Source organism: Diachasmimorpha longicaudata, chromosome 5 (assembly GCF_034640455.1).
Source record: "Diachasmimorpha longicaudata isolate KC_UGA_2023 chromosome 5, iyDiaLong2, whole genome shotgun sequence".
NCBI lineage: Eukaryota > Metazoa > Arthropoda > Insecta > Hymenoptera > Braconidae > Diachasmimorpha > Diachasmimorpha longicaudata.
Genome location: NC_087229.1, coordinates 4,751,523 through 4,768,920, shown reverse-complemented (window position 1 = coordinate 4,768,920; position 17,398 = coordinate 4,751,523). Strand labels below are relative to the sequence as shown.

Genomic DNA, 17,398 nt, shown 5'->3' with positions numbered 1-17,398 from the left:
GGATGTGCTGCACTCTAGGGGATATTCACGCCGCTTTTTCAAAATAAAAAAATTACGATTGAATTACAATGGACTAAATTCTAATAATGTTTTCCAATAAGACGCTTCAATGCTTTTTACTCATCAGTTAAATCGAAGGAATGAATTCTGCGATTAATTAATCCCATTATTAAACTTGTTTTTATCCGCTTCATTTTTTCCTCGTCTTATAAATAAATAGATACATAATCGTTATAAATTGTGGATAATTGTTTCCGAATCGCATCGGGTCATTTCTCTCTCCCGCGTGCCTCTCATTCTCTAGAAGCAAAAAAAAATCGAAGGAAAAAAAATATTACGCCTCAACTTTTACGACTGGTTATTTTTTTCCCCTCCCCATATCGTTTTGGATACAAACATGGCTGGACGCCCGTTTCCATCATTTTCTTTTTTATCCTTTTGTCATTTTTTTTTCTCGATTTTTATTCCAAAATCTCATCTCCGGACGGGCTGTTTTGTAAGGCTCGCACGGCAGGAATACGAAGGCGCCTATTGGCGCAAGGGCTGTTGTTACGAAAATTAGCATGAGCGATCGGACGAGTTCCTCAGGGTAATAGCTGTGTGGCCCATCAAGATTGGATGGCTGTTGAGTACTGAATGCGATCCCACCAATCCTGCCGTTTCGCCTCTCATTGGCCAGTCGATTTATGCTCCTCATGATTCTTCAATTTCGTTCGTAATTTGTGAACAATTATGAACAGCTTCGGAATTGTTGAGTTTCATTAACTTTCTCAAGTCACGTGAAGAAAACATTCGTTGCAGTCCAATTCAGTCTTTCATTTTGTTCACTTTGACCGGGAAACATTTTTTCTTCTTCGAGTTCGTACGGAAAGTTGTTTATAACATTGATTTTTAATTTCGAATTTTTGTCAATTCCAACATATTGAATATACAACTTTCATTCATTTCTTCGTTGATTTTTGACATTTTTTTAAAGATTTTCGCCGACGCCCTAATAATGTACTTCGGGGTTTTAGTGAAGAATATGAATGAAGGGCTCCCGATGATTGAAACATAATCGATTAATATTTAACGGGTTTTTTTATTCCTATTACCTCATTTTTGAAAATTACAGGCAACAAAGATTCACATAGTAGCTGAGCATATCAACGCAGTGAAACGTAATGGGTAGTTTGACGTCTGACAGAAGACGAAGTGACAGCCTGCTTGTTCGGAACACGTTTCCCGGCGATTCCCGGAGCCCTGAGATGATACGAATTTATACTCTGACCCTAGGCGATCAATCCACATCGTATCCCAGAACCATCGACACTTTCCGTTCAATCCGAAATTACATAATTTGTATTTTTCACTTCGGTCTTCTTACGGAAAAGATTAATTGTTTTTTTTAAGAAAGTCAATGAACTCCCCCATGTGTGGACCCATAATGCCCATTTCGGAGATAAATGAGCTTTGAAATCGAGATGTTACCTTCGTTGGAATTCCTGTTGCCGTCAGGGACGATGACGAAGGTATTCTCGTTGTTAAGAAGTGTCAAATCATTTAAAGGATCTTCATACCCAATCTTTGACGAGGATCAATTGTCTGAGAATATCGAACTGAAATGTATTTTCCAGCCTTGGACCGATAAAACCTTCATTTTCTTTTAACATTACTATAAGAATATATTTATTTTAAGTACATTAATATACTTATTTCAAGGCTAACGTATATACTTGAAATAATTATCAAATATACTTGATCAAAGTATTTTTTCCGTGTGCCCTAACCCTTGTTCCTTTCCCTCTTCACCCTCTCTGGTCACCAGATATTTTTTTGGGGAAAAACCCGCATTGCAAAATTCCTGCAGACATTTTCCCCGTTCTAGACTTTTCCTCACCCAAGGATTGGTATTGGCCCTTTCTCGAATTTGAAAAGTGAAAATCACCACGTCAAAGTCTCGATTATCATTAGTGACCCTAGGGATTTTTAGTCGTGTGGCATGTCGGGCGTGTCGGACCGACATGTGACACGATTAAAATTGCCTATAGTATTCGTCCTGAGCTATAACATCTTCACAACAAAAGTCATCGTAATAAAAACCTAAAAAACGGTACTTTTGACTCGCATTAGTGATTTTTTCAATTTTTGAGATTTTTTTTTCTTCCATTTTTTTTTCTCTTTATTGATCCACTCGTCTCAACGTTGAATAAGTTGATAGAAAGGTCAGTTAGTTTCTCGTCACAATCTTGTCAACACAAGCAGCGTGCCACGTCAATCTCCCCGACGCTCCCGTCCAGTGATATGTGCCACTGGTTCCCAGCGCGCCTCCTGAATCCACCAGTACTACCTACAACTTTTCAACTTGTATTCGAAATCCACTGCTTAAAGAGAGGGGTGACTCGACGGATGGGGAGACAGACCGGTGACAGACGCAGGAGGGATGCGTCAAAGAGAAATATAACTGTCAGTGACGTGGGGCGAGCTGCCTCATTAGCTCACGGCTATTCGCTCATGTAACTCTTCTTCTCTTCTTCCCTTTTGTCCTCTGGTCCCATCAATAGGGAACTCGCATGTTCTTTTTTAACTTCGCGATTTATCGAGGATGTTATCCCCTCCCTCCCTCCCCCCTCAAGTATACCTCCCAAAACTACATATTCGGTGAAGAATCATCTGAAATATTGTCTAATAATGGTTTATTCATCTTAAAACATTGAATTTCTTAAACGTGCTCACAACACTTGTGACGTCAACTCACCGCAATCCGACATTTTCGTGTGGCGCCATCAGACGGTTTGATACAACGCTTGAGTACTAGGACTTTGTACAAAATTCTTTATCGGTATTCTACTCCAAAATGTGTGAGTGGGGACTGCATAAGTTTTTGTAGAACAGTGAGGAGTACGAAAATTTTTAAAAAATTAGGAAGTTCTAACTGAGATTGAAAAAAATGTCTACATTTGAAGTCATGAGTGAGACGTTTTTAATTGTTTATATTGTTCATAGTTGGTTCATTTTTTATGTTTAAAAAAAATAAATGTAGTTTATTCCGTTCGACATTCATGTCCAACGCAAAAAAAATTTCATACAGCCCTCCAATGGCGTGACTTGTTTTGAAATGTTCGTCGGTGTAAATTTATGAAAAAGAAGGCGTTTTGGGTGGGGTATAACAGAATAAAAAAACCGGGAAAGGTTTGGGGTAATAAACAAATCATGCAGTACCGCTCTAATTATTTAAATATAATACTGCGCGGCCATGTACCAAAAAACTCATCAAAAGTGAATGGTGATGAGTTGAACAAGTGCCCCACATGCTCACCTCAAGATGGCGCCTAATAATGCCGGTGGATTGAGGGAAGTTTGAATTATTTATAGTGACACCTAAACGAATACTATGAATTATGATTATATACCTGGGGGAAGTATATAGTTCTCGAGTTTCCACAAGTAGCGAATTTATGGACGAAGCGAGATATAAATCAGTACGACACGAAGAACACCGGGTTGTGGACAAGAAAAAAGGGAGTGAGAGGTGCAAAAAAAAAAATAAAATAAAGCTGTGCTGAGGTAAGAGTGAGATGGAGATTGGGAATGGTGGTGGGACTGTGAATTGAGACTTTCGAGATCCTCTTCTCACCCACCCACTTTAACGGGAAGAGAAAAGAGTTTGGAAAAAAAAAATAGCGCTCGTTCATCTCTCAACTTCCGACAGAAAGTGAGGAAGCTAATCGTGCGGACCGCCTGCCACCAATGCGTCATCTCCCGATGGTAACGTGGAGGATAAATCGCCGCAGGCTGATCAATGTTTAAGGTATTTTTCGTAATTTATGAAGATTTTTGGGGAGGTGAAGTGATGATGGATGCGTATCAGAGGTGAGATCACTTAAGGGTGAGTGATGGAGGAAAATGGTTGAATTTCTATTACTTTTCTAAATTTATTTGATTTTTTTTGTTGGCATAAAATGAAAAGAAAGAAAAGCAAAGACGTAAAGCAATTCGGAAAAATTTCAGTTTGTTTTTATGGTAATTTGTTTCCTTGAAGGCCAAAGTGTATTGTTGCAGTAACTGTTGAAGGGCAAATGACCCTTAAAGGTTTTACGCCTTGGGACCTCGAGCTATTCGACCCTTAACTGAGAACAGGTGCATAATGGTATTTATAAGACTGGCTTTAGAGCTGGCGCTGGTAAGGAGTTCGCAGGGTCTTTTCGGTGGGATAAGGGTCATGAGGGTGAACTCTTAAAGGTGAATACCCTTAAACTTTTTACCCCTTTTGGAGGAAACAATTCTTGAAATTTCATCAAGTTTCCATAAAGAAAATTCCCACATACAAACCCTTTAAAAATTTGTTCAAATTGTTAATTGTCGTTCACTCGGATACACCATTTTTTTATTTAACCGCAATTGGGGTCTATTCCCCCTATTGGCAGCATCGATGTTCTACACACTCGTCCCATGAATTCTTACCTTGTGTTTATTTAAATAAAATCGTGTACATATTTCACTGTTTTGATAGTTCACCCAGATAAAAGAGCCTCGATATTGAGCAGCAGAGTACCTGCGTTTATTTGACCAAACTTTAAATTACATTTTGTCTGTTATTGACAGTGTTAAAACAAGTGAACACAGGAATTGAGAAACCTAATTCTAAATATCCACAGAGCTTTCATCCGGGAGCAACGAAAAAAGCCCTCAATTCCTAAATCGATACTGGACCATCAATTCCCCCAACAGATCAACGCGACGATATACTCAATAATTATTAAGACTGAAATGAAATCAATTTACCTTTGGAAAGCAAAATAAAAAATGGCAAAATAAACGCGTGGAACCAATTCGTCGGTTTCCAAACCCATCGATCAATCCAACTGGTCCGACTCGCCAGCATTCAGAGAGACATTAATTGACACAGTCGTGTGGAACGTCGAGCGGTGCACAAAACAAGGCGCAGATACGACGAGAAAAAGTCCCAGGTAACTCAGGTAAAGTGTGGTAGCTTTGTAATACGTATAAATATATATATATATATCTGACAAGAAACGGGAAATAAAAATGAGATAGCCCCTGAAGACGATGACTACGATGGTCTGGAGTAGTGCAGAAGGCGGAGCTCAGAAGCCTTTAACCATGGTACAACCACCTCACCACCCTCGTTGTCATTGGTTCAAATCCCCGGGCCCCACTCACTCTCGTGTCCCTTTCCGTCATTCGTACTTACCTTAACCCTATCGTTTTGTGCCAGCAAAAGAGAGACCCTAAGGTGAATGCATTTCGCTTTGTTTGTCCACTGGTCTTAGAGAAGTTTCCTTGCCCTCCCAAGTCCCATGGACACGATTTATGGTGTCTCATACTGGGGTTGAGACGTTACGAGAGATTGAATGCGATACGAGGTGGTCAAAAACTTTGTTTTCAAATTTCTCTCGTCATTTTTTCATTATGAGCGGTAGCACGAGAAGTAGAAAGCTCTGAATCTCAAGCTTTTGGTGATTTATTATAACAGCATGACATATTCGGCTTAAAAGCACTTCATACACGACCTTTCGACGTGAGACGCTGTGACCGATGTATTTCAGTGTCTGTTAGTGTAAATTAAAAATTTAGTTAAGTTGATATTAAAAAACAATGAAAGTCATATTGATGGTAACTTCTCAATCAATTTGTGAACATCAGCTCCAGTTGACACTCGCGGCAGTTGGAACCAACTTTTTCCAGCAGACGTTCGTTCACAATTTCGCTCAAAGTTAATCGTAAAATTTGAGTGGAAAATATGAATCTAGATGGGGTGATTCAGAGGAACATTGTCTGGGAATTTTGCAATGACAGTCATCATGTTTATTGACAAAAAATCCAGTATCCTCCGCACTCATAAACCAATAAACCAACTGTCCACATTAAATCCTAAGTTCCGAACTATTATTTCCCCCTGAAAAAAATTGTAGCAAAAAAAATTGAGGGATGAATTACGAGTCTTTTAAGACACGAAATAACACGTCTCTTTTAATTCACCTTTACTACTGTTAAATTGCTCTGTAATAACGCCAGTAGAACATTCTTCTGAGAGAGAGAGGGGGAGTTTAAAGGATGGAGGTTAATGACGGTGATTCGTCCGTTTCCCCTCATTCAGTGGCATTTTTATGAAACCAAGTGGATAAAACTCCACATTTGTGGTTTTTGTGGTTTTCCTCGGTTGGAGGTCTTTGCCCAGAAACGCCCCTCCATCTTCATTTATTTAATTTCGCTCTTATTATTTTTATTTTTCCTCTGAATTCGAACTGCACGTTTCATTAAATTCAACATCCACATGATTATTCTTCTCACTTCCTACATCAGCAATAAAAATCAAAGAATTAAAATGGAAAACACGAGTGTGAGAGTTGCATAATGATTCTCATGCTGATAAGATGCGAAAGAACAAGAAATGAGAATTGAAAAAGAATATTAAATCACAAGGTCTGTTTTAATTTTCTCAACAGGTCCAACGCCAGTGCGGTCCCGTCATCGCCAATCAATATGCTAACGAGCGATTTAAGTCGGCGAAAAATTACAAAGAGATAAAAATAAAGGAGGTAGAATCGAGTGGAGAACAAAAAGAGGGAACAAGTCGAGGGATATGATCGGCGATCGTATATAGCCGGCAGCCGTTTAGCCCTCTCTGACTCCAGCTTGTACATTCCCTCCCTCAGTCTCAAGTATATTCTATGTTCAGGAATACTCTTTTGAATGTGCGCCGGCCAATTAAAATAATTAGCGACCGAGCGAAACGAGAAAAATGCGATTACAGATAGAAAAAAAATGGCGCATGTATGAATAACACTGTTTATGGACAGATCAATATCACACGGAGGGAAATTTTTTCGCAAATTATTCTGCAATTCGGTCATTTTACACGTGGATTGGGATTATTTCTTGTATTAAAATTGTCATTGAAAATTTTTGTCGTCCATGGCGTAAAAAATTTCCTGTTCTTACGACACCGATGTGTCAAGTTCATCTGCCAAGAAGTCAATCGCTATTGTTTTTACTGTGCAATGTAACAATTATTAAAGCAACAATTATTTTTTTTATAATATTGTTTCGATTGCAGTTCTAAGACAAAAGGGATAAATCCTACGAAGCGTTTAACGACATTTAAATTATCTAATCTGTGACTTGAGAATATTAACACCATCATTTGACTGATTACAACAAGTTGACGAGCTTTGTATGTCTACATATTTAATAATTACGCAATTAAAAAAATCTGGGGCATAATTAATTTGTGCCAATTTTATTCAATCATTCAAAGTTTCTTTTCCTTGTCCTGGAATGTCCTTTCTCAAGTTAGTATCACTCTGTTGCTACTTTTGATCTTTCCAGATTTCTGATGGCATATTAATTTGATTCTCCTCTTGTTATGTTTAAAGTAAACTCATTTAAAGCAATTCCCAAGTGGAGGCAATACTTTGAAAATAGAGTGACAAAATAATACTTAGATATCCTTAAATGACATATTTTTAAAGTGAATAATCACGTGGAAAAAAGTCCTTCAATATTTATTTTTACGATCGCAGCGTGTCCCTGCCACCAATAAAATGCACAACTCCAGAAGGACTCATGTGAGCAGAACATTTTATTAGCTGAGTTTTTCGATAATTCGACTGAACATTTGTGACTTAATCCCTCGCGTGGGAATACTAACCGCTTTCAGTGGTAATACGAGTGACGATAAAAAAAATATGGGCATTCGTACACGTTGGTATGGGGCCAGGATAATTACTCCATTTGTTATTCAGCTTTTTACGGTTTTGCTGATGCCATCGATAAATCCTGGAGCAATTGAAATTGAATATTCGCAGTTTTATCCCCTTTAGTGGGAATTTTATCTGTCCCCTGTGTGATTCTATGCAGACGTGATTAACGAAAATCATCGGGTGAAATGGCTGACGCACCATTGAACACAAAATAACCAACGGCAGTGAACAATTTGTAATAACAAATTACCTCCATCCACTGCTTTACAGACAAATGATGAAGACATGTTTTTCATTTTTTTCCCCGATAAAAAAATGTTTTAATTTCAATGTTGCGACGAATTGATTATCAACCCAAACTAACGGAATTACTCTTTATCTCGGAAAAACCCCAAATAAATAAATTCCAACAGTTCATAAAATAAAATTTGGTACTTCTTCACCCCATCGCATATTTAATGAAAATCATAATTTTTTTTCGATATCTGCGATTCCCAGTTAAATTCAATTATTTTCATAACATCTTGTAATTGTTTGTCAGTTAAAAAAAATTATTTAACGTATATATTGGGACTTGAATTGGTTCTACGAAAATTTTCAAGACGATCCGTCACCTCGAGAAAACACTAAATAAATAAATTCAAGCACTGCATAAAATCGTTCGACTATTCAGGAAAATCAATAAACTTACCGTATATTGAGCATCAAAGCTTATCTTCACCGCAGCCCCTGGAATTCTGATATCTATCTTCACAGGAGAGTAAAACTCTCGACTCACCGAAGTATCGTATCCAGCGTTTGTGTACGGATTATATCGCTCCAGAATGTAATATAGTACTTGGGCTGATCGCAATAACTTACTTTGAATAAATGAAACGCCGGCAAACGGCGGTTTCGGTCGTTCGAAGAGAGGATCGAAGCGAAAAGAGGCAGTCCCTCAACGGGGACGCGATGTTTAGGAGACTCCCTTGGGTTTAAATAAACGACACACACACTTGAAGTGGTTGAAAGGAGGGCTAAGGGGGAGGATTGGTGCTACCCAGGGGTTTGTGTTTATGTCCAATGACGGTGGCTCCTTGGGCTTGCATGTCGTTTACCTCTGGCCACAAATGTACGCAAGAAAAGGGAGGAAACGTACAAATCAGCGATTTAAAGTGCAAATAATTTTTTTAATTATTCCAACAATTCATACAGTTGGTAATGGCGTAAAACAATTGGGAACAATTGGAGCGCCGTAAAAATTGGTCTTCCAGGCTTAAAATAAGATACTCTAGTACGAACGCAATATAACGTTTATCATTATCGATCTACACTGAGAGAAAAATATAATTTTGGCAATTAAATATTCTTCTGATTTTTTCTGAGAATTTGAAGCGTATTTTTGAATGGAAATTTCTAGCATTTGTTTATAAATTATTAATTGGTTATAAATTACGTGCCGATTCCGTAATCTGCCAGTCAAAACAGTCTTCAGTAAAAATTACGGAACAGGTCCGCTTTTTTTCACTGAAGGTTCGCTAGGTTTTGCTGAAAGTTCACTAAAAAGTGCGTAGTTGTTCCATAAATTTTACTGAATACTGTTTTGACTGGCAGGTTACGGACGAAACTTTTCAGGAATTTTTCTCTCCTTTAATGGATTAAAGGACAAATGGGAAATTGTGAAGTAAAATCAAATTTAAGTCATTAAAAATCAAAATTGATCAACAAATAATGCGATGCCCCCTCTGTTAAAATCCATTTGGTCAAAACAAACCTTGACAAAGCCAGAATAACTGTAGCAAATGTTTCAAGCGTCTTAGCATCCCCTCTTCTCTCTATTCACCGACATCAATAAATTTACGAGACACTGTGGGCCATCTTTCACACGGTCACAAAGTCCGCGTGTCGTCTCCCTCTCCTCTGGAGTAAACGGGTGGGTGGAGAAGTGAGGAGTGAAATAGGGGTGGCGGGGGGGATGGGCAGGGGGACAAGATATCCGCGGTACTCCCATTGTATCGGAGGACCTAAGAGTCCGAAGCTTATACCTTTGACAAGTCGGAAGCACGCTAACGAACGCATACGCCAGGGACATTTTTCAACATGTGGAACTGAGTCACTCCCTGTCTGTCTTTGTCTCTGGGCAACTTCAGGCATCTTTTACCGCCGAATATGCGGAGAAAAATTTCGCAGATAATTTTTGATTATGCTCAGGAAAAGCTGTGGAAAATGATGGCACGTGGAAAATTTCAGCCCTGACACGCGAAATTATAGTGACTTAAATCTGAAATTTTCCGGAATTTCTGGGAATACGTATCGCACGCTGGGAAAGATTCAGTAAAAATAACGCAGAAGTTCTGTAGTTCTGTAGTTCTGTAGTCAATCTTGTGATTGACTGAAATCTAATTGAGAATTTTTCCGTTCTGATCCATTAATTATTAAAATTTGTAATTAGCGATTGAAAGTGAGTGAGTGGGTGATATTTTTCTCTCAGCGTAGATCAATGTTCAAAGTAATAGAAAATTTTGGTTAATTCCCCGGCAATGTTACTAATGAATTTACCCTCGTTAAACCATCTCGTATTAAATCATGAATTTTGAATTTGCGACGTCGGTGTGGCGTCATTGGTCGGAAATTTATTCGTCGTCGCACCGATATAAGTTCGTTTGTACCTGAACAATGTTGAAACAAAGGAATATGTTAATGTGAATAATAGGAGAGTCGCGGGGAAAATGACAACATTTTCTCTCCGAACTCGGCCGATTTCACGTCTGTCCATGCATCACAGAAGAATCCGCGCTCGTCGGAGCGTTTCGGGTGGGTATAAATCTCATTTTTTCACGACCCACTTTCCGGACGGACGCGTATTTATTACCGCTCGTTTTGCGGCCTGGCGTGTGTTTTTTCCTCTATTCCATTCATTTTTTTCCGTTCTCTCTCGTGTTATTTTTTTCCTCTCGACCAGGGGGAAAAGAATGAGGAGCAACAGAGAAAGGGACACGAATATTTTGGTTCTCTGCACTGCAGATGGATTGGAGTGGCAGTCTGTGGATGTGTCAGGGTGATGGTGAAATGCAAAATGGGATGAGGAGTGCAGTGGGTTGTAAACGTCTTTGGTGACATGTACGTATGTATTTCAGGGGGATAAAGAAACCATGCGGTGTCAGAAAATCTTCACGAAAGCGTGAGTGACGGAACAATTTGTTGATGACGACTTCCGGCGTGCGGTGTCCGCACAATCCGGTTTCTCCCAGATTCGTTTTTTTTCATTCCCTGGAGATTTATTTTTATTTTCTATTTTCTCGAATTTATTTTTATAGTTTTGCCTGGTTCTCGTGCCTCTTTTCCGTGGTTGTGCCAGAATTTTTTTTTTAAATTTTCCTCAGTTAATTCTTGTCAATAAGGAACTTGGATCCACGAAGAGAAACATTCAGGAAAAATTACGGATCTTTTCTGTAATTCTGGAGAGAAATACGGTTGTCGGGAATTTTATGGAACTGTCACGGAATTTTTCCTGAAAGATTCCTAAGTTTTGACTGAATCGACTGTGAAAAATTACGATACTGTCGCGGAAAATTCCCCAGTCGATACCGTAATCGGTGAGAGAACAGCGAATATTTCCAGTTTTGGAATATTTTCAAATCTGTCCAATCCTGGCAGAAGTTCCTGGACAAGTGGTCTGGGGATTTTGTAATGAGGGATTACAAATACAATTTTAGACACTTTTCGGGGTCCTGACATCAAATGACTGAAATCAAACTTCTTTTTGCCCTTTCAAACCGACACGATTTTTGGGATCGCATTTTCCGAGGACAATTGCCGAAGACTTTTGCCTCTGAAAAATTTTGTACAGAATTTTTTTGAGATCTTCCGAGGTTTTAACGCAACGAAATTGTCATTCTCCCTGGGAACCAAAGTACACGTTGAATGACAATTTTCCTCCGATTCAAATTTTGTTGCGGTATCCATTAGACATTCAACATCGCGTTGAATATTCATTGAATATAAATCAATGAGTAATGGGACACCCTCAATTAAAGAATATTTCCAATGATGTTTATTCAATACGCAATATTAATTCTCATTATGCGATTGCAATCGCAGATATGCGTGAACCACGATTTTCTTCACATCTCGATGTAACATTCAGCGAAAAAAAAACCCAATGGTAATAGAATTCCCCTCGCGTCTTTTCATACTCCATCATAATCACCCATCAACGACAAATGAGCTACAAAATATTCAATGTCACGATAAATTCAACTGTTTACAACCGAGATTATCATATCTACTTCGTGATGCACGCATGAAAAAAAAAATCATGGAAATGGCAATAAAACAGGGAAAACCGGAGATTTAACGGTACATAATTCCGATAAATCAGTGCAATTTGCCAAGATGATAAGTGAATGTCAGTCAACTGATTATTTCAAGTTCAACCGCCCGGTGACTAGGGTAATGAGTAATGGGAGTAATTATCAGACAGTGCTCAATTAGTGTTAAATAATTACGAGGAGAGGACACACCTACTGCGCAGAAGTGCTTATTTATCCTGACTTTTTTCCGGCTTTTCATTCACATTCTCGTGTTTTCTTTGGTCATAGACCGGCGGGGGAGGGGGCTCATTAAATTTAGTTCAGTGAAGGTGGGTAGATAGTGTAAATGACGGTAATTGTGTTTGTCGGGATGTGTGAGGGAATGAATGAATTTGAAGCGCGGGGAGGAGTGAATATGGGCATTAATTCTATTGCAGAACGTTTCTGATTTTTGCAGTTACATTTTAATTATTGCAACTGCTCTGGAAGTCTCTCAAGAGTGAAGTATTAATGAGTAATTGTTTCAAGAAGTGTATTGATGAACAAAATTATTGGAAATATCTGGAGAATTCGCGGAACACTTTTTTTTAATTAATCTTTCTAAGGAGGCAGTGGAACCTTTTTCATTAAAGATCCATTTTCCCTGAAGTAAACTTAGAATTATAGTAGATTATAGGGGATAGAATGAACTTAGAATTTTATTGATAATTTAATTTAAGGCCAAGGGACAGCAAATAAAGGGAAAACAATTTAGAAAATTTATGCTGACGAATTATTGCATTGAAAGATAAATATAAAGTGTTTACTGAGTTAAATTGTAGAAATTTCTCAGTTTCTATTCGTCTTATGTGCACTGGTGGGAGGATTGAGAACACGATCAACGTAAAATGTTGTAAGGTATTCCTGTAAGTAATACTTAACTTTACAGTAAACTGAGCAATTATCATCAAAAATACTGAGTATAAAAGTTTATTTTTTCTTTCACAAGAGGGAGGAAAGCCATTAACACTCGTAAAGAATTCAAAATACGCATGGGAATTGGCCGTATGTTATCATTTATATTTTCCTTTTCACTACTTGCTGCAAAATAACATGTACAAAGTCTCTATACATCACTTTGGTATACAGCACAGCGGCATGTCTGCACGCGCGACCCACCGAAAAATTCACTGGACTCGGTGTGTCATAACTTTGGGGATTTTTGTCCCAAGCCTTTTGCCCGGGGATCTGGTTTATGGAGAGAGTTTAAAATTTCTCGGATAACGAAGACACCAACGGGTCAGTCCAGTGAATAATGGAGATAATAAAAATCATCCAATCATTTGAAAAATTCTGCGATAAATAGTGTCAATTTCGTTGAATTTTTTTTTCCCTGAAAATTTTCATCGCAAATTACTGACTGATGTGACCAGAAACAATGAGAAAATTTTCATTTTATCCTATCGATATTGAAAGACTATTGTCATTTCTTAAAATTCAGACGTCGCAAAGACATCAATTTCCACCCGCGTGATGAGCTGCTGAAATAAATCGCAGCCTGAAATTGTTAATTTCCAACGTGAGTAATTACTCAGGAAATTTTATTCCTGAATTGGATTTTTCAATCATGAGAAATGCAATAATGAATAAAATACGTCAGCCAGAACGACAAAATTTGACGATAAATATTGTCACCTGCTTTGATTAGGGTTTTCTATTTAAATGAATAAAAATGACCTCCGAATCTTGAAAAAATATTTTTCATTTTATTCTTACGTCATTGAAATATAATACAATTGTACTGATGGTTTAAATTAAGACATCTGACAATAATTTCCCACTGCAGGATGAGTCACTGAAATAAACCGCAGGAAAAGAATTATTTCTTGGCGTTGAAATTGCTAATTTTGTGATGCAAGTAATTACTCATGAATCAAAAAGCATGAGGAATACGGAAACGAATAAAATACGTCGAGCCCAAGATCTGGGAAAAGCACTGAGGCGCTAGATGTAAGTAACGACTTCGGGATTTCATTAAACCAAGCAGGGCGGTGTGCGCAGATTATTTTAAAGAGATAGGGAATTACCTGATTAGGAGGGAAAAAGTCATTAACTTGGGCGAAACTAATTAACGCTAGGCATGCACCGAAAGGGATCGAGCGGGTCGAGCGAAGGTTTTCTTCCTGTGCGGGGAAGGGAGGTCCAAGGAGTGCTTCAAGGCAAAGGTATACCCACTTGTAAGAGAGGTGAGAGGAATTGGCTTGGGGTCCAGGCAATGGGCTGTAAGAAGCCGAGTGTAAACAATAAGAGTCAGATACGCCGGGGTGGGAGGACTGAGTAATCTTATTAACGTTATAAATCGCCTGCTTCTGGTGGATAACCCGGGACCCTCAACTGTGCGGATGTCTGTGCTGCCCCAGCTCCCTCGATTTTTCACTCCTGTTTGTTATTGGAATGTTTATGCATTTGCATAATTTTTGTAATTACAAGTTTTTCACAGTATGACGTATCCATTCGTTGAATAATTTTAAAAATCCCACTAGAACGTAAAAAATAAAAATTCTAGTTATTGTTACTTCCTGCTCAGTTTTTTTCCATATTACTAAGAGAGAAGGTGCGGTATTCTCGCATTATTGAATTTCGAGATTGAAGAATCGATTGTTTTTTAATCGATTAATGGGAATAATCGATATATAAATATCGATGAACATCATATCCGGAGTGTTTGCCTTATTATGCTCGTTTTATTGCTAAGAGAAATATCCAGTATTCTCGAGATATCGAATTTTGGGATATCGAGTACCGATTGTTTTTTCATTGACTTAGAGAAATAGTTGACGTGGCGTCAATTATGAAAAAATGCTGGTGGAAAAATATTCTACGCTAGATCCCAGAGTAAATTGCTCAGTTCTAACTTGCGACACCAAAAAGGTCTCAAATTTTGAGAGAAAAAAATGTCGTTGTTGAGGTGGTTTAATTTTAACAGTGTGTTGTCAACATTTAGTATTTACCAAATAATAATCAAGAATGAGCCTGTCAACCCGGGCATCCATGAATCCTAGCCTTTCATTTCCGGTACGTGAGAATTTAATAATTCCGAGGAAACAAGGAAATGCTGCATCTCCAGTTCTGGAGTTCTCCAACTCATCGTGCTTCAGGTCGGCTCACGAGCTAAAGTGCAGTGTCACTGTCAACTCTTAATGAACAATATACATAAGAACGGTGAGAAGGAACGAAGACAGGCCAGGGGGTGGGAGTTTGCTGTAGTCCCTAAGAATTCAACGTAGCCAACTAGAATATCCCGAAGGATTGCACATCAGTGAATGGGAAAAGGGGAATGAGGTGGGTGGGTTGGAGATGGCTGGAGGAGCCCTATGATTACATTCCAGAGACTTGGGGTCCCATTCCCCTGCCTCTCATAGCATCGAAATCCGTCTACTATACAAACTGTGCACCCATCTACAACAACTCTTCGAGTGCCAACACGTTTTATACAGTCTATACTCGAATAGTTTTCGCGTACTTTCGAATGGTTATTGTACGGTGTAAGAAAATTTTTCTCCACCGAAGATCATTTAAAAATCTTCTGAAAAATTGTCAGAAGATCTCTGTAACGATCCAAAATAATTCATTGAAATCTCTCCACGTATTTTTGAACAAGTAGAGCAATTATGGACCGAAAAGCATTTTTAACAAAAAAGTATTTTACTAAAATAATTACTATTTCAATAAAATAATTGATGTTTCAAAATTTACTTATTATATTGAATTATTTGAGGTTCATCCCCCTTAAACAAACCTCTTCAGAATGTTTTTGCTTCCACATATTAAAAAGCAGTTCGGTAAAATTCAATGTTCTCTGGATGAATCGCCAAAAGCTCCGAAATAATCTTTTAAAGATTTCTGAAGTATATATATATATATATTTATATACTCTGATACAGATATTTTTCCTCTCGGTTGTTTCCCAATGAATCATGAAAAATACAATGGTAAATTGAGAGTAATTCACCAGTCCATACATTGAAAAATTATTCATAATTTTGAAGCAATTCAACTTACCATTTTATTGCAGCCTCTTCTCCATTTGAATATACCGTACAACCAGAGCAAAAAATAAACAATCAAGTTATTTCGAGCACGCGTGCAACACATACTCATACCCCAGTATTGTTCGTGTATTTGTATCGAATGTGGCACTCGGCATTGGTATCGTTCATGGTATAACAGTCGGTTGGATGGTAGGGGGCGTTTGAATTTTTTCCCAACGCCCGTGAATAATCGTACTCAACACTGACCATTGTCTTTTTTAATTAAATTTTCGCTACGACCAATTTGCCGTACAATAGGTCTACACTAATGGGAAATGGAGAAGTGCTTTTATGAATAAAAAAAAATCTACCACCCACATACAGCCTCTTTTATTCTATATTCTGCTGCTGCTGCTCTACATTTCCAATTTTACACTGATGCATTCAATTTATGTTGGAGAGAGGGTGAATGTTTAATCTTGATATACCAGGGTTTTGTTGAGGTATGACGAGTTTTAATTAAAATTACATTGTTAGGGGATAATTTTCATCATTTCGAATTTCATTGGAAATTCCTTTTAATTATTTTTCATTCACTGGGACTAACTTTATTGAGCAGTAATGAATTTTAAATCCTCGGAATATTTCGAGAGCTGACAGTTTTCAATTGAATTAAACTTTTCGTCAATATTTTTCCCTTATTTCAATCACATTTCTCATGAAAACTGATTTCGAACCACTTCACTAGTTCTAATTTCTAAACATGGAATAATTCTCTACACTCACTAACATCCATGACTGAAATAGTTGAAGTAATAATTTTGCTCAATTGAAATGGCTCATTCCATCTTTTTTAAATTCAAACAAAACTAACCACGAAGTGACAACAAAAATTGCAACAATGCTTTACTAATTAATGAGAATGTTTATGACAATTTTTTCATTTCTTTAAATGGTGTCCTGACTCTTAAAATAATTTAAAATTATGTTGTTAAATAGAAAAATATTCTGATACTCAGAAAATGAATTTTTATTTCTTTCTCTCATATCCCTGTTTCTTAAGAAACATGGTGAAGTGAAATGCAACCGGCCCAGTAACAGTGTTTGGGCTACGGTGGTTCTGGTAGCCGTGGCGTTGGTAATTATTCTCCCCCCCCCTCCCCCTTCTTCTTCCCTTCATGTAGCTCTCTCGCGCGCTTTAAATACTGTAATCTTTGAGTTTCTTTCGCGGGGCGTTGTTTATGGTAATCCACCCCGGTGCAATAAATAATCCAGTAAATACAAAAATTGCACCCCTCGCCATTTGGCGTTCGCCTCGAACGTAGAGACCGCCATCGAGAAATATTTGGCTTTTTGCAATGGCTGACGTCTCACCTTCTGAAAATCGAAA

General features: G+C 38.0%; 1 long non-coding RNA gene across 1 annotated transcript; it reads left to right on the top strand.

Annotated features, from left to right (window-relative positions):
• The first annotated feature begins 11,977 nt into the window (after nucleotides 1-11,977).
• On the top strand, nucleotides 11,978-14,553 carry LOC135162139 (uncharacterized). The gene is made up of 3 exons (XR_010298905.1): nucleotides 11,978-12,327; nucleotides 13,824-13,987; nucleotides 14,116-14,553. It is a non-coding gene; the product is annotated as an uncharacterized LOC135162139 (long non-coding RNA).
• Nucleotides 14,554-17,398: the final 2,845 nt, after the last annotated feature.